The sequence below is a fragment of the Oryctolagus cuniculus genome, chromosome 2 (genome assembly GCF_964237555.1).
Source record: "Oryctolagus cuniculus chromosome 2, mOryCun1.1, whole genome shotgun sequence".
Taxonomy (NCBI): Eukaryota; Metazoa; Chordata; class Mammalia; order Lagomorpha; family Leporidae; genus Oryctolagus; species Oryctolagus cuniculus.
In genome coordinates, this window is record NC_091433.1 from 180425182 (window position 1) to 180451147 (window position 25966).

Sequence of the window (25966 nt, forward strand, 5' to 3'; positions counted from 1 at the left end):
ATTTTTCTCCATCCTTTCACTTTCAGTCTGCATGTATTTTTGTTGGTGAGATGTGTTTCTTGTAGGCAGCAAATAGATATATTTTGTTTTTAATCCATTCAGCCAGTCTGTATTTTAACTGGGGAGTTGGTACCATTTATATACCAGGTGGCTATTGATAAGTAGCAATTTGGCCATACCATTTTCCCATAAATATTCCTATTGCTACTTTGTATTTCTTTTGTACTTTTGCTGAGAGATTTTCTTCCTTTACCTTCTTTGTAGAGATGACCGTGTTTCTATTTTCCTGTGTGCAACACATCCTAAAGTATATTTTGTAGGGCTGGAAGTGTAGTGCCAAATTATTTCAATTTCTATTTATGATGGAAGGTCTTTATTTCACCTTCATTCACAAATGAGAGATTTGCAGGGTATAATTTTCTGGGATGATAGTTTTACAGTTTTTTTTCTTAAGACTTGGACTATATCTCACCATTCTCTCCTAGCATGTAGGGTTTCTAATGAGAAGTCCACTGTGAGTCTGATTGGAGATCCTCTGAAAGTAACCTGGTGTTTCTCTCCTGCACATTTTAGTGTCTTCTCTTTATGTTTTACGGTGCTGAGTTTGATTACGTGTCATGGTGAGGATCTTTTCTGATCATGTCTATTGGGAGTTCTGAGTGCTTCCTGTACTTGCAGGTCCCTATTTTTCTCCAAACCAGGGAAGTTTTCTGCTATTATTTCACTAAAATGGCCTTCTAATGCTTTCTCTCTCTCCATGCCTTCAGGGACTCCTAGAACCCATATTTTTTATAGTGTCCTGTAGATTCCCAACAGTGTTTTTTAATTTTATAATTTCCTCTTGTCTTTGGTTTTACTGTACTTTCCTGTGCTTTGTTTTCTAAGTCCTTTATTCTTTCTTCTGTTTCACTTATTCTGTTGTTAAGGCTCTCCATTTTTTATTTGTTCTATTGAGTTCTTCATTTCATTTTGATTTCTCTGTAAGATGTCAATTTCATGGGAGAAATTTTCTTTCATTCCTGCACAGCTTTCAGTAGTTTGTGCATTTGCTTTTTATTACTTCTATGTAATCTTATGATCAATTTTTTGAGTTCCATTTCTTGCATTTATTCTATCTCATCATCTTGAAAATCTAGTACTGAACTGTCATGTTCTCTTGGGGGCCTTATGTTGTCTTTCTTATTTTTGTTTCTTGGATTGATGTGTTTGTTGTTTGGCATTTGTGGAGATACTCGTTGGTTTCTTCTTCTCCTTCTTCTTCTTCTTCTTCCTTTTTTTTTTTTTTTTCCTGTGGCGGCTTTTATCATTGTACTATTGCTCTGTAGATAAGTGGGATGTCTGCTTTGTCTGCTTTCAGTGAATCTCTAGAGATGTAAGGGAGTGCTTAAGGTGACACACCCAGGTTTGGCGTGGTATCTCTCTCTCTCTCTAATCAGAAGAGAGATTTATTCTGCTCAGCTGATATCCTCTCCTCAATGGCAATCAGTGCCTGAGTGCTAGCCCCAGTGGGTATAGCATTTGTTTGCTCTGTCCCAAGGGCCACACAAAGGATCTGTGCAGTCCTCAGTGCAAGTTCAAATTCCCCAGCAATGTCTCTCACTAGGTAACCAGGAACCCCTGAACTTGTGGCATCTCCCACTGAGACAGCTGAAAGTCCCAGCTATACCATGAGTCCTCCCACACACCCTCAGTTTTTTTCACAGTCCTGGTAGAGAAGCCTCACACAGTCACAAGCTCCTAGTCCCCTGTTAGTTCTTTCCACCAGAGTCAGGAGTTTCCACCCAGCTGGTTGCTGGGTGCAGACATGATCTGGTACAGCTGCTACGTATGTCCAAAGTGGCACCCAGTTTATCAGCTTGTTACAGGACCCCATTGTAAAGTGATCAGGGAGAGAAACATGTCCAGCCCATCCTTTTATTTTTTTCCTCCTCTAGTTTGTCTCCAAGCTGGGTTCCCTCTAGGCTCTTCTTGCACCTTTTTCGCCAGTGGCTTGGGTTATTATGATCTGGTCTCATCTCACTTTCCAGTGCTGGTATGTAGGCTCTTGACTGCTGAAGTCCTGAGCACCCTCCATGTAGGTCCACTCTGTCCTTCTAATTGCACCAGAGTTTCCTCTGTTGTTTTCTCCCTAACTATTCCCTGAAATTACATTCTCTCCACTTTTTTTAAAATATCTTCTCCTGGGCTAGAGCAGTAAGCTCCCTCCCTACTCTATCATCTTTGAACTGCCCCATATAGTGCTTTAATATTGAATATAAACTTCTGAAATGTGTTTTGTTCACCACTCAGTCCCAAACACTGGAACAGAGATTACTACTATACAGTAGGAATTCAATAACTATTTATTTAAAGATTGGATTGGCAAAACAGTAGCCATTCAAGTTTTGAGCAAAGCTTTGAAGGAGCAGATAGATTTTGAGGCCTACTTTATACCACAAAGTTGCTAGGCATTTTAGATACATTACTTTTCATTGAGTTCTCTCACCAAAATTAGGACATAGTTATTAGCTCCACTATACGTATGGTAATTGAGGCTAAAAACAATGAAACAACTTAATCAATGTCATAGAACTACTATCAAGAACTTCGTTTGACACTGGAGTCTCAATTCCATGCTCCCTCATTGTCCCATTTTGCCAGCTCTTTGTTTTGGTCATTTTGTTCTCTAATGGGCTCATTCGCTAACATCTTTGGTTAAACAGAATTCCATGGCTGTGTTCTTCAAGGGACATTCTGATCATCAATTGGACCTTTATTAGGAAATATATAGGCTTGAGCTGCTGACTCTCATTTGCATGTATCTACTATGTTTCTCTATCTAAGCAAGAATGAATTTTGGCACAGTGACTCTGTTTCTTCTTTGCCTGCCCTCATTATCCCCTACTTCCTATCTTGCTGTGTCTCTGCGACATTCCCTAAACCATCCCTTCCCCTGACACTCTGCCTAAAACCCTACTTCCTATGTCTTTGCACTTTCATGCCTCTGCCTTTTTAAGCTCCTCCCAGCTCTATTCAAACTGCCACTTTACACCTCTCCCTTCCAGGGTCTCTTGTAACTTTCTATTCCCTGCAATAACTTGTTGCACAATTCTCTGTATGTTGAAGTATATTTAGTAATAACTGAACATAAAAATAGGAGAAATTACAGTTAGTAGGGATTTCTTATTTCTGGATGCACATTCATCATTTCTATAATGGCTGGAAGAACGAACCGAAGACCAAAATTATTTAGAATGAATGATAGTCTCATTTGCTTCATTTGCCCATGCATGGTGATCCCAGTTTCACTCAAGCCTCTGCAGTCACCTCCTATCTAGCCACGGTTTGGCAGTGGCAAGTGAATGCTTCAGAGAAAGAAGGACCTGGATTCACACTGGGACTCGGTCTTCCCAACTGTAACCTAGTTAATTTGCCTTCCTAATCCCAGTTCCTGTCTCTAAAATGAGGTAATTATATTGACTATTTCAAAAAATTCTTATATGGATAAAGGAACTAACACATGGGTATTTCTTACCAAAATGTCACATCCGTAGAAAACACTGAATAGTGACACTGTTCAAAACAGGTAAGAGTGTCACCCCAGCCCTCTGAAGAGTTTACATGGCATTCTTTGAAGGAATTCTAAGACAAAGGAGAATTCAATGTGGAATTTTTGCAACTTCTCTCACAGCCATGAAATCATTTGCTTATTTTTTATTACTAAGTGGTATCTCCCTATTCAGAAGAAACACTCGCTTTTCCAAAAGAATTTTTACTGATGTTTTAAATATGGTAGGTACCACTAGTACTAATAACAGGATCTCTGTTGTTTGTTGCATGCGTATTAATCAGAAGTTCCCTCCTCTTTTGAAGTTAGGTGGAACCATATGAAAACCAATGAAATGGAAGCAAAACTAACATGCTCTTTTGCCCAAAACAATGATGATCCCTGCAGATTCTTCAATCTTTCTTTCTCTTGCCACAGTTATTTCAAACAAGATATGTACCAGTAGAACAGAACCAAAGGATCCAAGGCATTAGGTTTTTAAAAAAATTACTTATTTACTTATTTATTTGAAAGAATGACAGTAAAAGAGAAAAGAGAAGGAGAGAGAGGGGTAGAGAGAGCATTTTCTTTTTTTATAAAAATATTTTATTTATTTATTTGAGAGGTAGAGTTACAGACAGGAGAGGGAGAGAAAAAGAGAAAGGTCTTCCACCTGCTGATTCACTCCACAAATGGCCACAATAGTTTGAGTTGGGGTGATCAGAAGCCAAGAGCCAGGAGCTTCCTCCAGGTCTCCCATGTGGGTGCAGGGGCCCAAGCACTTGGACCATCTACTTCTTTCCCTAGCCATAGTAGAGAGCTGGATCAGAAGAGGAGCAGCTGGGACTAGAACCGGCACCTATGTGGAATGCTGGTGCCACAGGTGGAGTCCCAGCCCACTATGCCACAGCACCAGTCTCAAGAGAGTGGTAGTTTTCTATCCCCTGGTACACTGCTCAAATGACCATAACCTGATCTGGAATAGGCTAAAGCCAGGAGCCAGTAACTGGGTCCTGGTTCCCCATGTGGGTGTCAGGTATTGAAGTACTTTTCCCATCTTCTACTGCTTTCCTAGGCGTGTTTGCAGGACACTGTTTTGTAATCAGAGAATCCTTGGGTGGACCTGGCAATGTGGTATGTGATGATGGCTTTTCAAGTGAGGACCTAATCGACTGTGTCATGAGGCTGGCCCTAGTATCGAGCTCTTAAATGGAAAGCAAGAGCTCTGAAGGGTTCTGTAGATTTCCAGCAAACTGTACATAAATGGGGGTGGGGAGACTTTTGTAGTAATGAATCAGTGCTACTAAAGAGTTGTTTATTGTAGGATAGTGTTTCCAGCCTGTCCATAAAGGGTTAATTCATTAGGCCTGAGTTATATAAGCCTTGCACATTCTCAGAAGGGCTTGTTTTCTTACCAGCCTCTTGGGAATTGAATGCTTAGAATGTTTTAAATGATAACAGTGCTTTGAGTATTTGGAGTCCTAAGAATTTTATACTAGCTTGTCTAAATAGTTGATTCAACATTATGATTTATGGTGAATATCTGTTTTCCTTTTGGAGAGCTGTGGTTAGAGTAATTATCCTCAGTCATAAAGGCATTGATGCAGCCTCCATAAAAACCACAGGCTCTTAGACTAAACCAGGCTTCCATGGTAAATAAGACTGCACTTATGTTGCCAGAGTTCATAGCAGGAAGAAACAAATGTGTCTTAGGTGACTGCATTGTAAGGAAACTCCTGGACAGTTAACTTCTAGCTTTTTCTAGACTTTGCATAATAGTATCCTTGGTGACTTTTACATTGTACACTTACATTCTAATAAATTGTGACCAGAATTGATTTGAGTCCTCTATATCCTTTTAGTGAGTCACTGTTTCCTGGTTAATCTTGAGGACTATAGGAAACTTCTCCAACCAATACAGAAAATCAGTACTGGAAAACTGGTGTTATAAAAAAGGAACCCTGAATATATAACAGTGCTATTGTAAGCACATAAAAGCTTGGTTATTTGTGTTCTAAATTTGTAGAACTTTTGTCTTATGTAATAGGTCATAAAATTCTTGCTTAGGGTGATTTGAGAATTGAATCATATAATAAGAAACGTGTCTTCTAAGTCTGGGTGGCAGTCAAGAGCAAAAATTTTGGAAAACAAGTTTTAATAGGGTGTTTGTGGTGGAATTGTCCTCACTGGATGGGGACATTCTGATAAAGTGAAGAGCCCAGCAAAGTATTAACTGTGGAATATAGTAGAGGAATTGCAAACATTGTAGGTCCTTCAAAGTTGGTGAAACTGTCTGCTTTTAGATTCTAGGCTCTAAATGATGAATATAATAAAGCCTTTGAATGTCAAAAGCTTATCAAAACTCAACCATGCAACAATGATTAAATTAATGAACTTCCTGCCTTTTGTTAAAACCCTCTTCATAGACTTGAGTTCCTTAAAGCAAAAATTGGATTGACTCAACAACCCATAAATTAATATCAGTATTTAAAATTTTATCAAGATCAGATTTATAATACAGCCCTTTCATCTACCGCTAATAATAGACAAAGTGAGTGGATAAAGGGAAGGAAGGGAGATAATAAATAAATAAAATCAAAGAACCACATTGGACTTAAGGGCATGTAAAGAATATTGGTACATGGATCTAAATTGATTCAAGTATATAAGAGCCCTTCTGTGGCTTTCTATTTTGAAAAATAATAATACTGTATTTTTCTAAAGAAATTTTGAGCCTAGCCTGGAAAAACCTGTGATTGTTTGAGACTGAAAACTAATATTCTCCTGCATCAAAAATATTATGTTCACCCACTCAGGAATCATTTCTAATAATTCTTATGCCTTTAACTCAAGACTGTAAAGACAATAAAAATAAAAGAAACTACAGTTTTGTATCAGATAGATTGGGGTTTGAATCCAACTTCCATTATGGCCTAGCCATGGGACAGTGGGTAATTTAAGCAAGAATAATTATAACGCCATTCCAAATGGCCATTGTAAAGATTAAATGAATGTAATTGCTAAGTATAATTTCTGTCACATAGAGAGTACCCAGTCACTGTTAACTTCACATATCAAAATTATCCTTGGGCTTCTATGCTTCTATAGGCAAGTAGTGGGTTGAGAAACTGTTATTTTCCCTGTGAAGGACAGAGTCCCCAAACACTTCAGATATGAGCATAGGGAATATTGAAAGAGAAAGGAAATGAGAGAACAACTTTCAGATGGAGCTAGAAGGATCCTGAGGACAATGGGAAACGACTCTTCCTCCAGGAGACCAGGATAGTCTCCACCATCACGATAGGGAGCTCATAGGAGGTCTGCCCAGTGGGACTGCAGAATTTCCAAAGAAATTCTCATACTTTTTTCAAAATGAGACTGTTTATTGCAATTAGATTAGCTTTATTCAACCATTACATGGCAAGTGTTTTTGGAGGAGCAGAAGACCGTCATTTTAGAATTCATCGATTTTGCTTCAAAAGTAAATGGAGGGTCCGGCATTGTGGCATAGCAAGTTAAGCTGCTGCTTGCAAGGCAGGCATTTCGTATGGGCACTAGTTCATGGCCTGGCTGCTCCACCTCCGATCTAGCTCCCTGCTAATGGCCTGGGAAAAGCAGCAGAAGATGGTCCAAGTGTTTGGTCCCTTGCTACCTGTATGGGAAATATGGATGAATCTCCTAGGTCCTGGCTTTGGCCTGGCCCAGCCTTGGCTGTTGCAGCCATCTAGGGATAAATCAGCAGATAGAAGGTCTCTCTCTCTTTAACTCTAAATTTCAAATAAATAAATATTTTAAAAAAATAAATGGAGATCTGATTAGATCTGAACCAAACCTATCATAGATGTTCAACATCTAAATTTTAGAGATATTACTATGTAATGTTTGGGTAATTTTTGGTAAGAGGTTGTGTGTTTTCAAAAAAATTAAATATCAGTCATAGAAGAAAAAACAATGCAGCAACACTACCTATGCTCATGGTATCTAATTCTCCTTTTCTGCCCTAGTTCAAAGGAATTGCACTCAATGTCCTTACAGTAGAAATCATGTGCCTTGTCTTAGCTAATAAAATATTATTTTCAGGGTGAAAAGACAATGAAAAAGAATTCTAATCTCATCAAAGCACTATTTCGGCAATTACAAAGGGATTATCATATTTTGATGGCCAAGTTCCAAAAGTGCAGCAGGCTGAATGGTGGAGAGCTGCAACTAAGAGTTTTGTAGACCCATTAAGAAATTAACATTATTATATGCAGCTGAAGAGGCTTATGGTTACCTGTTAAAGCAATATAGCTTAGCTCATTCTGATTAAAGCAGTGAGTACTGCCAAAGATTTGTGACTGAAATTTGTTTTCAGTAGTTCTAAGGAGGAGTGGAAGAGGGAATACTCCAAAACTCATGTTACAGGACTGGCAAATTATAGATCAATATCCCTGATGAGCGTAGATGCAAAAGTCCTCAACCAAACACTAGCAAATCAAATTTCATAGTACATTAGAAGATCATTCATCATTACCAGTTGGTATTTATTCCAAAAACACAAGTATGACTCAACAAGGATGGCAAAAATATAAATGTGACATGACACTTTAGCAAAATGAATGGCAAAACCCAGATGATCCACTCACTAGATTGAAAATCATTTGACAATATTTGATATGCCTTCAATAAAATAACTATAGAAGGAAGTTACCACAACATGATAAGGTCATATATGGAAGATTTTCAACTAGCATCTCACTAACAGTAAAAAGTTGAAAGTTTTTCTTCTGTGATCAGAAAAAGACAAGAATGCCAACCCTCACCACATGTGTTCAACTTAATACTTGAAGTCTTATCCAGAACGCTTAGGGAAGAAAAAGAAATGAAAATGCTAAATACTAAAGGAAACAGTTAGATGGTCACTGTTTATAGATGGCAAGATCTTATGTATATAAAATGAAACCTTATAACTCCACCAAAAAAAAGAAACCTTTATAAACCATAAACTAATTCAATACAGTTGCAGGATACAAAGTCAAAACCCAAAATTCAGTGGAAATTCTATATACTAACAGAGAACTACACAAAAAGATTAAGGAAACAATGTCAGTTGTATTAGATACAAAATTACAAAATGCAAATTTAGCTAATGAACCCGTACACTGAGCCACAAAACATTGATGAAGAAAACTGAAAAATGCATAAACAAAAGGAAATTATCCCATGTTTAGGGGTTGGGACAAAGATTAATACTTTTAAAATGCCCCTAGTATTCAAAGAGATTTATAGATTCAATGCAATTCCTATCAAAATTTTAAAGATTGTTTTTTCACCGAAATAAAATCAATAGCATTTCTATGATAAAGCAAAAAGACCCTGAATAGCCAAAGGCAAAAGGATAAAGATGAAGAATCATAAAAGGTGATCTCCAAGTTTACTAAATACTTACAGTGATCAAAACATTGTGGCTCTTTGGTCAAAAAGATTTACATCTAATGATTTTGATCCATGTTGTCAAATTTCTTTCAACATAGACTACAGTAATATATTCATGAACATACCCTCAAATTTCACCAAAATGAACACCACCATTATTTTATATCTTTGTCATTTTGATAGATGAAAAAAGATATCATTATTTAATTTGTATGTTTTGATTATGAGCAAAGTTACCCATCAATTGTATGTACATATGCATACTTGCATGAAAGAATATCAAATTGTTGCTGTCTTGATTTAAACAAAAAAGCATTGTGGTACTGGCATAAAACAGATATGTAGACAAATGAAAAAAAGTAAAATTCAAAAAATATACTTTTATAAACACTTTATTTTTGACAAAAGTATCAAAAACACATGATAAGAATAGCATAGTTACGTCAATATATGTTGTTGGGTGAACTTGATATTGACATATAGAACAGAGTTAGATTATTTATGAAGCTATTAGAAAAAGAATCATAGGGAGAAGTTTGTTACATTGACCTGTGAAATGATTTTTTGGTATGACCTCAAAAGCATGAGAAACAAAAGTTAGACTACGCAAATGGGATTACATCAGTCTAAAATGTTTCTGAACAACAAAAGAATAGAGTAAGCTGCAAACTACTTATTGAATGAAATTAGCTGCTAAACATATCTGATAAGGAATTACTACTCAAAAATTATAAGAAACCCAATTTAATTGAAAAAAAAAATAAACCAATGGAAAAAAATGGGCAAAGTAACATCTCTGTCAATTGGTCATTGAAAGGGCTACCAAGTATGTTATGAAATGTTCAATGTCACCAATCATCAGATAAATATAAATTAAAAACTCAGATATTACTGAATACCTGTGAGAAAGCTATTGGTGTTGGTGAGGCTTTGGCGAAATTGGAACTTTTATAACCTATTGGTGTTAATGTACATTAGCACAACTATTATGATAAATACAAATGACTCTCCTCAAAAAATGTTAAAAACAGAGCTACCATATAGTCTAGCAATCCCACATTGAGTACATATCTAACTAAAATGAAATCCGTCTGTGGAATAGATCCTGACACTCCCATACTCACTGCAATGTTGTTCACAACAACCAAGAAAGAAAACAACCTAAGTGTCCATCATAAGATAAATGTATAAAGAAAATGTGGCCTATATGCACAGTGGAATACTATTAAGCCTTTAAAAAGAGGCAAACCCTGTCATTTGCAATGATCTAGATGGACTCTGAGGGAATTACGTTATGAGAGATAAACCAGACACAGAAAGACATAAATACTGTGTAATCTCATTTACCTGTGTAATCTAAATGTTGAGCTCATAGCAGCAAAGTACAATGTTGGTTATCAGGGGCTTTGTAGAGAGTAGTAGTTGGGGAAAGATATTGGCCAAAGGATATAAAATTTCAATTAGATAAGGGAAATAAGACCTATTATACAATATTTTAATATACCTATTAATGATGTAATGCATTCTTAAAAATTGCTAAGGTAGTAGATTCTGTGTCCTATCACAAACATAAGTGTGTATGTGTGAGGCAATGCTTATGTTAATTAACTCCATTAAATAATTCTACGATTTATACAAATTTCATGTTATTGTACGTGATAAATATATACAACTTATATTCATCAAATAAGATTAATCAGATTTTTGTGGGTTTTTTTGTTTTTGTTTTTGTTAAGACTCTTTATTTGAAAGTCAGAGTTACAGAGAGATAAGGGAGAGAAACAGGGAAATCTTCCATCTATTGGTTCATTCCCCTAAGTGGCCCCAAAGGCCAGGACTAACTAAGTCAAGCTGAAGTCAGGAAGCTGGAGCTTCTTCCAGGTCTCACAAAAGAGGCCCATGCACTTGGGCCATCTTCCGCTGCTTTTCTCAGGGCATCCACAGAGAGCTGGATTGGAAGTGGAGCACCTGGGACACAAACCAGCACTTGCATGATTTAGCAGCATCATAGGCAGTGGCTTTATCCACTATGCCAGATGCCAGCCCCAGATAATTTCTATGAATTAATTTGAATCTTTTTCTCAGGGAAATAATGGGCTAGATATTTTTAATTTTTGCCCCCAAAGGCCAGTGTGGCTCAACATATTAAACACGCAAAGGAGATAGTTCAAAAAAAGTTGTAAATTTGATAGTTTACAGTATAAATTTATTTTAAGTCAAAATAATAAATAGGGATTTTCTGTAAAAATAGTAAGGCATTGAATATTAATCAGCAGAGCCACATAAGATACACATTATATAAATATGCTGGACCATGTGCAGATCACAAAAGAAACACAGAGAAGAGTGTTTTCAGCTCTTAGAGTTCTTGAGCAAAAAGATGGTGTGGTTTAGGCTGCAGCGGTAGCACAGATGGAAAGGTCAGGATAGATTCCACACACATTTTGCAGTTCGAGCAGTAGGACTTGCTGGTGGTATTAGGCAATGCACTGGAAAGTTATTTCTCTTGAAGGAAATATAATTTTTGAGAAAGTCAAGAGACTATATAAACTTTTCTATATTTGCAAAGCTAGAAATTTGCAAAGGTCTTGGGATTTATCCCTTGTAAATGTCAAGGGTCTTATGATATCTACTTATTGTAGAAAACTTGCAAAATACAGATGTACCCAAATGTCACATGGAAGTGGGTATGAATTGCATCTGTGACACAATTACATTTTTAAGGACTTCTAATTTTATATCCCATAACCTAACCGTGCTCCCCAGTGCAAATAAGAACATAGACTTGCAAGTACCCCACCACAACCATCACCATTTGTGTCTGAAAATATCTGAAGGGGCTTTCCATGGCTATCCAAGGTCTGTAGTGCTTCTCTCCTATTTTGCCCTCAAACCTCCAAATTTGTATCACCTCCAAACTTTCCCTGTCACCCTGCCATGCACAAAATCTGGTTTACAATGTCTCAGGGACATTGTTTACCTAAATTTTATCAGAAGTATTACCCATTACGTGATATCTTAAAGTGATAATTTAGTATTTTCCTATGAGGAATATATTTTCTTTTATTTTCTTCTGCTTATATCTTGTCTCCACCTCCTGAAGAAAGCAGTCTAATCATGTTTGAGCTGCTACTGCTCTATCATTGTATCTACCTTTCATAGATTATCATTTTTCCTTCCTTTATTTATGTTTTTCTTTTTGCTTTCCAAAGCATGGCTGCTTTCATCATTTCTGGGAATACCAAGGCAGGCTCCTAAATGAATGACATTGCGTAGAAGCAATTAGCCTCTCCACACTTAAACACTAATCTTAACCACCCCCCCCCACACCAAGCCCTCAACCTGCTCTAATAAAAAGATTGAAATCTTTCAATATCTTCTCATTGCCCTAAGGCTAGGTCCTACCTTTGTTGATTTGCTGCTGGATATGTTGAGGATTTGCTATGCCTGTTTCTACAGCCCCATCTTTTTCACTCTCCCCTCTAACACAGCATCTTGTCTAATCATTATGAAAATCAGCTCCTCGACATGGCAAGGTTCTTTCATTTAGGGCCTTCACATGTTCTTATTTAATAAAATAATATTTCTTATATGTGTTTGGGATCTCAGCATCAATATGTTTTTTTCCTCTATAAATCTTTTATGCCTTCTTTGTGAGCCCTGTTTTCTTTATTTCTTTTTTTTTTTTTTTTTTTTTTTTTTTTTTTTTTTTTTTGACAGGCAGAGTGGACAGTGAGAGAGAGAGAGAGACAGAGAGAAAGGTCTTCCTTTGCCGTTGGTTCACCCTCCAATGGCCACCGTGGCCAGCGCGGTGCGCCGGCCACAGATCTGATGGCAGGAGCCAGGTACTTCTCCTGGTCTCTCATGGGGTGCAGGGCCCAAGCACTTGGGCCATCCTCCACTGCACTCCCTGGCCACAGCAGAGAGCTGGCCTGGAAGAGGGGCAACCGGGACAGAATCCGGCACCCTGACAGGGACTAGAACCCGGTGTGCCGGCGCCTCAAGGCGGAGGATTAGCCTGTTGAGCCACGGCGCCGGCCAAGCCCTGTTTTCTTAACACATGGTTTCCAAATACCTTGAATTGCTCTGTTATCATGTTTCACATTTACTGCTGTTTTATATTAGCCATAGATGTTACTCAACTCTTTGAGGAGCATCTCTCTTACCCAGTACATAATGAGAATTTCACATATACTCCGTGACTTCTTCCTCTGTTATCAGATTTTCTGTCTAGTTTTCTCCCTGTCATCTGAATACAAGCCACCAAGTAAATAAATATGTGCATTTATGGAAGAGGCAAAATTGTCTACATTGGGATATAGTAGCATAGTGGTTTCATCAGAAATTTCTGTACTACACATGAATGCATTTGAAGCAAAAACAAATAAAAGCAAAATCTCTAGTATTTAACAGGTGTGTTTCTGCCAGTGTCCTATATTTATTTGGTAGATATATGAATTAAAAATATAGTCAGTTGGAGAAATACAGAGCTGGATGGATGGATAAATGAGAGTTATAATTGAAAGTATATTAGATGTGATTATGTACCTTGTTTTTTGTTTGTTGTATATTTGTGTTTTTACATTGTATAGAAGAATAATTTTCCATATAATTAAAATTGTTTTGGGGGCAGGTGTTTGATGCAACAGGATTAATGCAGCTTGGATCACCCACATTGCATATCTAACTGCCTATGCTTGAGTCTCAATATGCTACAGGTTGCACCTTCCTGCTAATGTACACCCTTGGGTGGCAGCTTGTGCTGGCTCAGCTATGTGGGTCCCTGCACACATGTGGAAGATCAAGATTGATTTCCATTATTTTGGCTTTGGTCAGGTCTAACCTCAGCTGTTGTGTGCATTTGGGGAGTAAACCAGTAAATGAGAGTTCTCTCTCTCTCTAATTCTTTCCCTCCCTACCTCACTTTTCAATAAGTAAAAAAGAAATAATTTGAAAATAAAATTGTTTTAATGGCTGTGTGATTTTCAAATACATAGTGAACATTGCTTAGCCTTCACATTGAGTAACATATTAGTTCCAGTTTCGATATTACAAATAATCCCCTAGCAATCAATTCTGGATGTTATAGTAATCTTTCCTTTTTCATTGATTCTTTGCACTGGTACCTGGTCTTCCAGTGGAACTTAGGTATCTCTTAAAACACATATATTTAGACTCGTTATCATGTCTTTTATGTCTTAGTGACATTCTCCTATTTGGTTCAGAAACTTGAAAACATAAACTCAGTGGAATTGGGTGCCTTTGGAAATTCATGTGGTTACCTTGAGTCTTAGTTTCCTCCCTCTACTAATAATCACTCTCTTGTGCATAGGTTTCTATTTTTTTAATTTGAGTATTTCTTAACCATTAAGAGATTAAATATAAGTAAATACATTTTAACTTCCATTTCTTTGTGACTCTATAAAATGGTTATGTTTTTACTTATTTGGAATGATCTTATGTCCTTTGAATTACTAGAGTTAACTTCAGATGTTTGAATCATATACTTTGTGCTTGGGTCATGTCCAGGGGAGTCGGTTTGGCACATAAAATTCTCAGTTTCATTCCAAGTTACTGCTACAATCTTTCTTTGTGTTTATTCTGTCCCAGACATACTTTCCCACACTTTGCCAAGTTTCAAGATCCTTTGAAAATGTGATTTTTTTTTCTACTAGCTCGTTGGTCTACTTAGAATGTCTACCATCACAGGATTGTGATTCTCCTAAGGTTTTTACTCAGAAGGCAAATGGATGGTGGCTACTTCAAAGCCACTGCACCTGTACTGCTATTGATGTGTTCAGCTGTCAGCTCCCTATCAGGAGATGACCTTACATCATAAGATGTAGATGCTTCACTGTATTAGTTAAAATAATACATTGCAGAGTGAGAGCAGACATGTGTTATTGTAAGGAAAATTAACAACCAGCATCTGGGAAAGAAATAAATGAAAATGACAGGCCAGTTTTAAGAGACCTTTTGTTGGAGCATACATTTTTCACCTAGAACTGGACACAATTACTGAAAATTAGAAATGAAGCTGGGCTTTATACAATGAAATGAGATAATTTACCGGCCAAAACAAGTGGGCTCACATTGAAAAGAAAGCCATTAAAATATACCTAAGCAGTAAGTTAATGGGGGAGAAATTCAATTTGAAAATGAGAGAACATTTTCAGATAGAAAGGGCAGGCAGTGGAACAGTGTGCTTAATGAGGTACAGTAGATATATTCAAGTTTAATCTAGATAATTTTAGATAATTACAGAAAAAGCTTAGGCTAGGAAATTTTTCTACTCCCCAGCTCTTGCCTTCATGTTAAGAATTTGACTGGACCAAAAGAAAAATATGTATATTATCTTCCTGTAATCTTTTTTTTTCTATGAAATTTATTTTCAATAACCCCCAATTTAAATAATTTTTCTCTAGGTTACTTGGTGTCAATTCAGAAAACAACTCCATTGTTGACAAATATGCTTTGACGAAAGACATCCGTCACTTTATTAAATCTGACCCCTACTTCTGTCCAAAAGTAAGTAAGCTCACCCTCACTATTCCCCTTCTCCCTGTTTACTGGATTGTCAGCCTGCTCTAGGACATAATGCCCTGGTAAATGACCACTCTATGACAGGTGAAGGCTGCTTTCAAGCTTTTGATGGGATTTCCCAGGGATAACAATTCTCGAAGTTGTGCTACTGTGTTTGGTGTTTTCACTCACTGTAATAACCTCATTGTTTTCCTCTGGTATTTATCCATGTTTTACATTTTGTTGCAGATAGTTGGGAAATGCCATTAGCTCTCTAAAAGCTCATAAGCCCAGTTACCTCATTCTCAGTCAAGACTTGGTATATAATATTGAGTTTACAAAGACAGAAAAGAGTGTTGTACAGGAGGAAGGTTGTCTTGCCTTCCATGTCTGCTGAGGCATCAAAACTGTCAAGACACATTTGCTGTCAATAGACAGGATCAGTTGAGTATCTCATGGGTTCTATGGTTTGAATTTATTTTTTCCTCTCAGCTTTACTTGTATCTCTGATCAAGGGCTGTATGAAATAGGCTCTCAGGGCTCTAGTAAGAAGTGACTTATTGGCTTGAATCCAAGAGTATTCTACTCCACAGAGAAAAGTTAGTGAAATGGATAAGGATACAGATTTAGGAGAGATAGAAAACCAGCTTCAACTTCCTACTTATCCACTTGATTACTGAATGTTATTGGACTACTTGCCTTATTTCTTAGTAAGATTTTGTTTTCTTATCTTTCAGAGAGGCATAATAACTTCATCCTATTCTAGCTTGTCAGGAGGAATAAATGAAACAGTATACAGATTGCTTTTATGTATAGATCATAAATTATTTTAATTTAAACTGATAGTGGATGTATTTTAACCATGATTATAAAAATAAATAAATGTGGAGCTCTTGCTATTGCTATTATAACATCATTTCAAGTCAGAAATATTTATGGAACTTACAATTACCTAAACATTTTTATATTTGAGATATGTTCCAACTTTACTGAAAAGATAACTTCAGATCACAAAAGAAGGGGCCGAGATGGCTTCGTAGGGAGAAGCCTCACTCAGCTGAATCACAGAAACATATTAGAACAACAAAGGAAGGACTACACTTCCAAAGGTCTAAGAGAAATTTTCTTTACAGAGTGCTGGGGATGGCAAATAGCACAGACACATGGAAAGCCAACAGAGACAGGAACAAGCATGCCACAGTTACTCTGCAGTCACTCTACCACTTCCCTGGCTGCCTTACACCAATATCACAGATAGTCCTAACTTTGGGAGAATTCTACAGTTCTCACTGACTTTAAATCCAAGCTAGAGAGCTGACTGGGGTCTGAGTGATTACTTTGCTCTGAAAAGGGAACCCACATTGTCTCCTTCTAGTCCCAAAGTCTCAGACTCCAAGTTGTTGAAGTAGAGCTTCTGGTATATTCTGTTCTGACCTAAGGGACAGCAATTTATTCTACTGTTGCCATAAGGCAGAAGAGCCAGTTAGAGGGTACTTTCCAGGGCAGAGGGCAGGCCCATTGCAGATTGTAGCTGTGGGAATTCTGATCACAAGCCCTGGAGCCATGCTTGCTTGTCTGTGTGACCCAAGGAAGTTCCTCTCAGCTTCCTGGGGCTCAGTACCAGCAGCATCCCATAACAAATTGGAGAGACTCAGACCTCAGGAAGGTCTCTCTGCATCTCTGAGCACATGGTGCAGTGTGGCAAGGGAACAGGTCTCAGCATCACCCTTGCATGCCCACAGAAAGGGGGTTGTTGCTGTTAGAGGAGTTCATACTCATTTACAGTCTCTGGAGGGCACCAGCCACATTGCTGTGCTGAAGGCTGGTGGATGCTAGTCCACAATCCCCAACATAACTGATTATCTTATTATGAAAGCTGTTTAACAACCCCATTGTGTCCTGAGGCACCAAGACTGTAACTATTACTAATTAATTCCTCAGAGTCACTAGAATTTAATTGGTGGGACCTAGGGAAGATGTATCCTGAATTCCACCACTCCTGAGCCATACCTGCCAGTATAAAATCCAGAGTATATCTCCTAGTTATCCCATAGGGCAGGGGCACAGTCTCCTTAACATTTCTTAGCATTATACTAGGGATATTGGTGCTATAAGCCCCCCAGCATCACTCAGACTCTCCAAACAGGACCTATGGAAGGTCCCATGAACATCATGCCATCCCACAGCCATGGCTGTGAAATAATAGCTGAAAACATTCCAAATCTTGAAAGAGATATGAACATCCAGATACAGGAAGTTCAAAGGATCCCAACCAAACTAAACAAAATACATTCTCCAAGCCATATTGTAATCACATTGTCTAAAATTAAAGACAAGGATAGAATCTGAAAGATGGTGAGAGAAAAAAAATCATATGTAAAGGCAAACCCATTAGATTAACAGTAAATTTCTCAGTCAAAACCCTGCCCAGAAGACAGAGTTATGATGTATTCAAGTTCCTCATGGGAGGAAGACTTCCAAGCAAGACTATTATACCTAGCAAAGCTATCTTTTAGAAATCAAGGAGAAATAAAATATTTCCCAGGCAAGCAGAAATTGAGAGAATTCATCACCACCAGATTAGCCTTCCAGAAAATCGTGAAGGGAGTCCTACATTAGAAGGAAACATCAAGAAAATACACAACAGCACAAAATTCACTAACAGAGCATATAAAATCAGTAAATTTTCAATCAAGTGACAGCAATTAGTTTTTGCCTATCAGTATTAACCATGAATATGAATGGATTAAATTTCCCAGTCTAATGATACAGATTGTTTGAACTAATTTTAAAAAAGATGCAACTATACCCCGCCTATAAGAAATTCACTTCACAGGTGATATACATATAGACTAAAAGTGAAGTGTTATAAAAAGATATACTATGCAAATGAAGACCAAAAATGACCTGGGCTACTAATATCAAATAAAACAGACTATAGCCAGCGCTGCAGCTCACTAGGCTAATCCTCCGCCTTGTGGCGCCGGCACCCCAGGTTCTAGTCCCGGTCGGGGCGCCGGATTCTGTCCCGGTTGCCCCTTTTCCAGGCCAGCTCTTTGCTGTGGCCAGGGAGTGCAGTGGAGGATGGCCCAAGTGCTTGGGCCCTGCACCCCATGGGAAGACCAGGAGAAGCACCTGGCTCCTGCCATCGGATCAGTGCGGCGTGCCGGCCGCAGTGTGCCGGCCGTGGCGGCCACTGGAGGGTGAACCAAGAGCAAAGGAAGACCTTTCTCTCTGTCTCTCTCTCTCACTGTCCACTCTGCCTGTCAAAAAAAAAAAAAAAAGACTATAAATGAAAACCTATAAAATGACAAAAAATCTAATAGAGGATCAGTTCAGCAAAAAGATATAATAATCATAAATATTTAGGCACCCAACACAAGACCAACAAATTATATATAGCAAATATTATGAGACATAAATGGAGAGATAGACTCCACCACAATAAGAGGGGAATTTCTGCAGCCATTATAACTAATGGACAGATAGAAAATCCACAACATGTGTCAGAGTTGAACCAGATTGTAGTGGAAATGGACCTAACAGACATTTATGGGACATTTCACCTGACAGCTACAGAATGTAAATTGTTTACTTCAGTGCATGGAGCATTTTCTAGAATACATAATATATTGGCCACAAGTAAAACCTCAGTAATTTTTTTAAAAGTATAAATCATACCATGTATTTTCTAAGACCACAAAGGAACAAAACTAGAAAACAACAATGAGAACAATAGCAAATTTACAAATAAATTGAAATTGAAAAACATTCTCCTCACTGACTGATGGATCATTGAATAAATTTTAAAAAAAGAATTTCTTGAAACTACTAAAAATGAAAATACAACAAATCAAAACCTGTATAATATAACAAAACCAATATTAAAGGGGAAAATTATAGCCATAAGAGCTTATATTTAAAAATAGAAAGACCGTAAGCAAACAATCTATTGATTAATCTTAGGGACTTACAAAAACAAGAACAAACCAAAAACCAAAATTAGGAGGAGTTAAAAAATAATAGAACAGAAATAAATGAAATTGATACTAAAAAAACAAAAAGCTAGCTTTTAAAAAGATAAACAAATTAGACAAACCTTAGAATAATGAGAAGTTTCAAATAAATAAAATTTCAGATGAAAAAGGAACTTTACAATGGAAATATAAAGGGTCACAGGAAATTACTGTGAACAATTTATCGGTAACAAATTGGAAGGCCCTAAAGAATGGATGCATTCCTGGATACGTACAACCTCTCTAGACTAAAGCAGGGATATATAGAAAATCTGAGCAGAACCATTTCAAGGAATGAGATTGGTATTGTAATTTAAAGGCTCCCATCAGAAAAGTCAAGGATCTAATGACATTACACCTGAGTCTTACAATACATTTAGAAAGGAACCAGCTTCAATACCTTTCATACTATTTCAAAATACTAAGGAGAGAACTTTGCCAAAATCTGTCTGTGAACCCAGCATTACTCTAAAAGCAAAACCAAAGAAGATTGTTGACCAATATTCTTGATGAGCATAGATGAAAACTCTTGACAAAATACTAGTGAACTGAATTCAGCATTACATGAAAATGATCATACATCACAATCAAGTGGGATTTATTTCAGAGACGCAAGAATGGTTCAGAATTTGAAAATCAATATACAGAATGAAGAATGAAAGCTGTATGATCATCTCAATAGGTGCAAGAAATCATTTGATAAAATTCAACATCCTTTCATGATAAAAATCTGAACAAATGAGGTCTAGAAGGAAAATACCTCAATATTTTAGAGGCTAAGTATGACAAACCAGCCATCAATATTATATTGAAAGGAGAAAAGCTAAAAACAATTCCCTTCAGATATGGAATAAATTAAAGGATGTACACTTACAGCAAATTTATTTCATACAGCCTGGAAGTATTAGCAAGAGCAATTAGGAAAGAGATAGAGATCAAGGGTCTCAGAATATAGAGGAGGAAATAGGAAAAATCTACAGCCTCCTCAAAAAGCTGTTAGAACTGATAACCAGCTCAGTGAAACTGTAAAACTCCACATTCTTTTATATTTAATAATAATCTGAATTTTTAAAAAAAATATTAAAAGATAACTCCCATAACAGAGTTACTATGTCAAGTTTGTGATTAGTCCCATATATGGATTTTGTTTATGGCAAACATTCTAGAAAGCTCAGCACCAAATCCAGATGGCAATGACATTCAAGTCACTGAAACTTTACCAGGTGATAGGCAATACACAAAGCTTGTACATGTGTTTCCACATTAGTAATTTCTCAGATGAAAATAGCTATGGAGCTCTTCATTATTTTCTGTGTCATAAAGGACTTACTAGCAATGACAAAATCTTATCTATTATGCCGATTAACACTACTCTAATTCTTCAGTATTGTGAATGGCAATTCCATTTCTTTATGACTGAAAACACAATATTTCTGTAATGATCTTTATCTCCATCCCCATATTTTATTTGTAGATACTCTCTCAAGGAGTTATGTTATGTAATTTTATACCTATCAGTTAAAATACAGGAAGTTGCTATTAAATTCAGTTAATACATGTTCCAAGCCATAGTTAAGTAAGCATAGAAAAGTAAACAAAAGAGAAAGGTGGAGGAAGGGTGTGAACATGGGCAGGAGGGAGAGTAAGGTGGGAAGTATCATTGTATTCCTTAATCTGTATGTATGAAATACATGAGATTTGTTTATCTTTTTTAAAAATGTATTTAAGTTTTACAAGTTTCATGTATTTCATACATACAGATTTAGGAACATAGTGATTCCCCCCAGCTCTCCCTCCCACCTAAGCTGCAACCCTTCTTCTTCCTCCCTCTCACATTCCCATGCTTAATTTTTACAAGGATCTATTTTCAGTTTATGTAATGATCGTATAGTTAACCCTACACTAAATAAAAGAGTTCAACATATAGTATGAAAGAAAAAAAAATGTTCCTCATCAGAAGAGTCAAGGGCTATAAACAATTACTGAATCTCAAAATGTCCATTTCACTCCTAAGCATTACATTTTAGGTACTTTATCAGTTACCTCAGATCAAGGAAAACATGGTATCTGGTTTTTTTGGCTTATTTAAATAATTATAATGGTTTCCAGTTACATCCATCTTATTGCAAAAGACAGGAGTTGAATTTTTTCTTTCTTTTTAAATTTTTTTTATATTTAATAAATATAAATTTACAAAGTACAACTTTTGCATTATGTGGATTTTTCCCCATAACCTCCCTCCCACCCACAACCATTCCATCTCCCACTCCCTCTCCCATCCCATTCTACATTAAGATACATTTTCAATTATCTTTATGTACAGATGGTCAACTTAGTATATACTAAGTAAAGATTCCAACAGACTGCATCCACACAGCCACACAAGATATAGAATACTGTTCTACTAGTAGTTTTACCATTAATTCTCATAGTACAGCACATTAAGGACACAGATCCTACATGGGGAGCAGGTGCACAGTGATTCCCGTTGTTGATTTAATAATTGACACTCCTATTTATGACGTCAGTAATCACCTGAGGCTCTTGTCATGAACTGTCAAGGCTATGGAAGCCTCTTGAGTTCACCAACTCTGATCTTATTTAGACAAGGCCATATCACAGTGGAGGTTCCTTCCTCCCTTCAGAGAAAGGTACTTCCATCTCTGATGGCCCATTCTTTCTGCTGGGATCTCATTCACTGAGATCTTTCATTCAGGTCGTTTTTGCCGCAGTGTTTTTGCTTTCCATGCCTGTGAGACTCTCATGAGCCTTTTAGCCAGATCTGAATGCCTTAATGGTTAATAATTTTTTTACAGCTGAATGGTACTCCTATATATATATATATAGCATAATTTCTTTATCCATTCAACAGGTGCTATACATCTGAATTGATTCTATATCTTCACTATTGTGAATTGTGCTGCAATGAATATGAGGGTACAGATAACTCTTTCATTTACTGATTTCTTTTGGTTTCAGTAAATTTCTAAGAGTGGAATGGCTGGATCATATGGTAGGTCTATATTGAGATTTCTGTGGTCTCCATACTGTCTCCCACAGTGGCTTCACCAGTTAACATTCTCACCAACAGTAGATTAGGATACCCTTTTCCCCAAATCTTCAACAGCATTTGACCTTTGTTGATTTCTGTATGAAAGCCACTCTAACTAGAGTGAGATGAAACCACATTGTGGTTTTGCTTTGCATTTCCCTGATGGCTAGTGATCCTGAGCATTTTTTCAAGTGTCTGTTGCCCATTTCTTAGCTGAATTATTTGTTTTGTTATTGTTGATTTTCTTGAGTTCTTCATAGAGTCTGGATGTTAACTCTTTATCAGTTGCATAGTTTGCAAATATTTTCTCCATTCTGTCAATTGTCTCTTCACTCTGCTGAGTGTTTGTTTTGCAGTGCAGAAGCTTCTGAACATGATGCAATTCCATTTGTCAATTTTGGCTTTGATTTCCTATGCTTCTGGAGTCTTTTCCAAGAAGTTGTCGCCTATGCCAATATTTCAGAGAGTTTCTGGAATGTTCTATGGTAATTTGATGGTATCAGGTCATATATTTAGGTCTTTGATCCATTTTGCATAGGTTTTTATGTAAGGTGTAAGTTAGGGGTCTAGTTCATCCTTCTGCACATTCAGATCCAGTTTCCCCAGCACCATTTGTTGAAAAGAGTGTCCTGGCTACAGGGAGTGATTTTAGCTCCTTTGTCATGGATTAGTTGGTTGTATGATACATGAATTGATTTCTAGAATTTCCATTCTATTCCATTGGTCTATATGTCTCTTTTTGTGTCAGTGTTTATCTTAAATTAAAAAAAAATCATATGCTCAGTGTTATGATTTTCTTGCTTACATTGGAGATATGTTTCTTAGCCTGGCCTCACAGGTCATTGAGACAGATCATAAAGCTTGAAACTGTAACTACCATCTTTTTTTTCTTTTTCTTTAAGATTTATTTACTTAACTTGAAAGGCGGAGTTAGAAAGAGAAAAGGAGAGACAACATGAGAGAGATCTTCCATCCTCTGGTTCACTCCCCAAATGGCTAGGGCTGGGCCAGGCTGAAGCCAGGAGCCAGGAGCTTCATCCAGATCTCCCAAATGTGTACAGGGGCTCAAGTACTTGGGCCATATTCCATTGCTTTCCCAAGTGCAGTAGCAGGAACTAGATCAGAAGTGAAGAAACAAGGAGTCAAACTACTGCCCATATGGGATGCTGGCACTGCAGACAGCAGCTTATCCCACTACACCATAGCACTGGCACTGGCAGCAATCATCTTTCACTAGGGCCAGGCATGTTCAGTTAGGAAATGATATATTTTGGTTTTTCTTTCAGTTTATACATTACCACATACTTATGCTTGTGAACCTTGGATATTTAACCTTGGATATTTATGGATTATGTTAATGAAATAAAATAAAAATGAAGAACTCTAGTAGGTTTAGATGTGTAATCTTCACTTGGTTAGAGAACTGCTTGGAAATACTTAAACCATGTCTTGAATTATTGTTCAAAACTTGTTTACTTGGAGTGGCTTAATTTTGGGAATTAACCTGGCATAGAAAAGTGGTGGAAATTTGAAAAAATTATCTAGACATGTATGAGATACTATTTTAAGAAAAGTCTATTTTTGAAAATAACTAAGGCCAACTTAGGAGAGAATACCAAGGTAAAAAACAAAATTTTTGAGGGTGCCTCAAAAAAGCCCATAGAAAGTGAGATCTAATGATTTTTATTGGGGCTGGCGCTGTGGTGTACTGGGTTAAGCTGCTGTCTGCAGTACCGGCATTCCATATGGGTGCTGGTTTGAGTCCTGGCTTTTCCACTTCCAATCCAGCTCTCCGCTATGGCCTGGGATGACAGTAGAAGATGGCCTGAGTCCTTGGGCCCCTGTAACCAAGAGGGAGACCTGAAGAAGCTCCTGATTCCTGGCTTCTGGATCAGCGCAGCTCCAGCAGTTGTGGCCAATTGGGGAGTAAACCAGCAGATGGAAGACCCCCCAGCCCCGACTCTCCTTCTATCTCTGTGTAACTCTGACTTTCAAATAAATGAATAAATCTTTAAAACAAATAGATTTTTATTTCAGTATGAATCATTCAAAACTTATGAATCATTTTTTACATTCTGCATTTTCCATGTACTTTCATAAAATCTTTCATATATATTCTAAAATATTATATCTATATTTAAAAATATTTTAAAGAAACATAAGATTTCAGAGACCATGATTTAAATGAAATGGAGAAAAATATACTTAGGCTATTATATACCAAACCATAACAATTTTTAAGATAATGACTAGACAACAATGCATGTTTTTAATGATAAAAGAACAAAAAGTTATCAAGGATTGAGAAAATCTAAGAAGAATATACTGTAGATGATAGAAATGACTGGAATAATTCCCCTGGATGAAACTAGGAATTAGGAAACTACAGAAAACTTCCCTGTGAAAGTTATAGAGTACATTTAAAAACTAGCAGAAAACTGCCTTTGTGAATATTGTACTAATTGTAAGAATAGATTATATACTATTAGATCAAATATACTAGAATTATACTGGGAATAACAGTGTACAGTGCTCAAGTTATTGTTGATTGAATTTTAGGTTTATTATAAGTAGATACTAGCTATTCTCTTGGGGAATATTCTGTGAAAATTTTATGAAATAACAAATCTAAGACAAAATAAAGTATGAGCAATATGTAATGGGGGGAGACAAGTGATCTCAGTAAGTAGAATTTGGATCAGGGCTACATTTTGGTAATGCTGTACTCAAGAGAACAAGGCAGAAATATTTTGAAAGAATCAGGAATGAAAGGCAACATGCTTTTACCATAGAGGATCTCAGTGGAGTTGAGGCATATATTACAAAGAAAAATATGAAAGATCATTCAACAGGGAAAATTAAGCATAACTGGTTTTGTAACACTCTAAACAATGAACATGTTTATACATCAAGAGGGTACCCCTAGGAATATTGGGAGGGTAACACCCAAGATAGGAAACAGACAGAATTAGGTTGATGGACGTTTAAGGATATCAGAAAATTGAAGACACTGAAACATGATTGAATGAGGTCAGTACTATTCAAAGAGTAAATAACTGGACTTGTCCAAATTATGAACCCGTATGTTTCACCGGTAGTATTGCCTGTCATCAATATAAGCATCCCATTCTCAGGAGAAAGTTACGTCAGCAGAAATGTTTTAGAGACAGAATGGAGAAATAAAACCTCACAATAGAAAAATCTGGCAGGTGGGTGTGCTGAATAGGAAGATGGGTTAGGGTGAGCCATTATTCTTAGCTAGGGTCTGAGTCAAGCATTTTAAAGAATCCTCAGGAATGAACTTTTCATGTTGTCTTGGGTGATAGCCTAAGGACATCCTCTTCCTTTTTAAAAAAAAAAATATATATATTTATTTACTTGAATTTCAGAGTTACAGAGAGAGAGAAGGACCAGAGCGGGGTGGGGGTGGGGATC

The 25966-nt window shown here is 37.0% G+C and overlaps 2 long non-coding RNA genes across 3 annotated transcripts in view; one reads left to right on the plus strand and one right to left on the minus strand.

Annotated features, from left to right (window-relative positions):
• Positions 1–3611, minus strand: part of LOC127489389 (uncharacterized) — a 35876-nt gene extending 32265 nt beyond the window's left edge. Inside the window, exon 1 of the long non-coding RNA XR_007917332.1 lies at positions 3515–3611. This is a non-coding gene — a long non-coding RNA (uncharacterized lncRNA). The remainder of the gene's footprint in view (positions 1–3514) is intronic.
• A 43-nt stretch (positions 3612–3654) lies between these two features.
• LOC138848664 (uncharacterized) overlaps positions 3655–25966 on the plus strand; it is a 133828-nt gene continuing 111516 nt past the window's right edge. For both annotated transcript variants that reach the window (XR_011386760.1, XR_011386761.1), the window contains exons 1-2: positions 3655–3771; positions 15367–15469. This is a non-coding gene — a long non-coding RNA (uncharacterized lncRNA). The remainder of the gene's footprint in view (positions 3772–15366; positions 15470–25966) is intronic.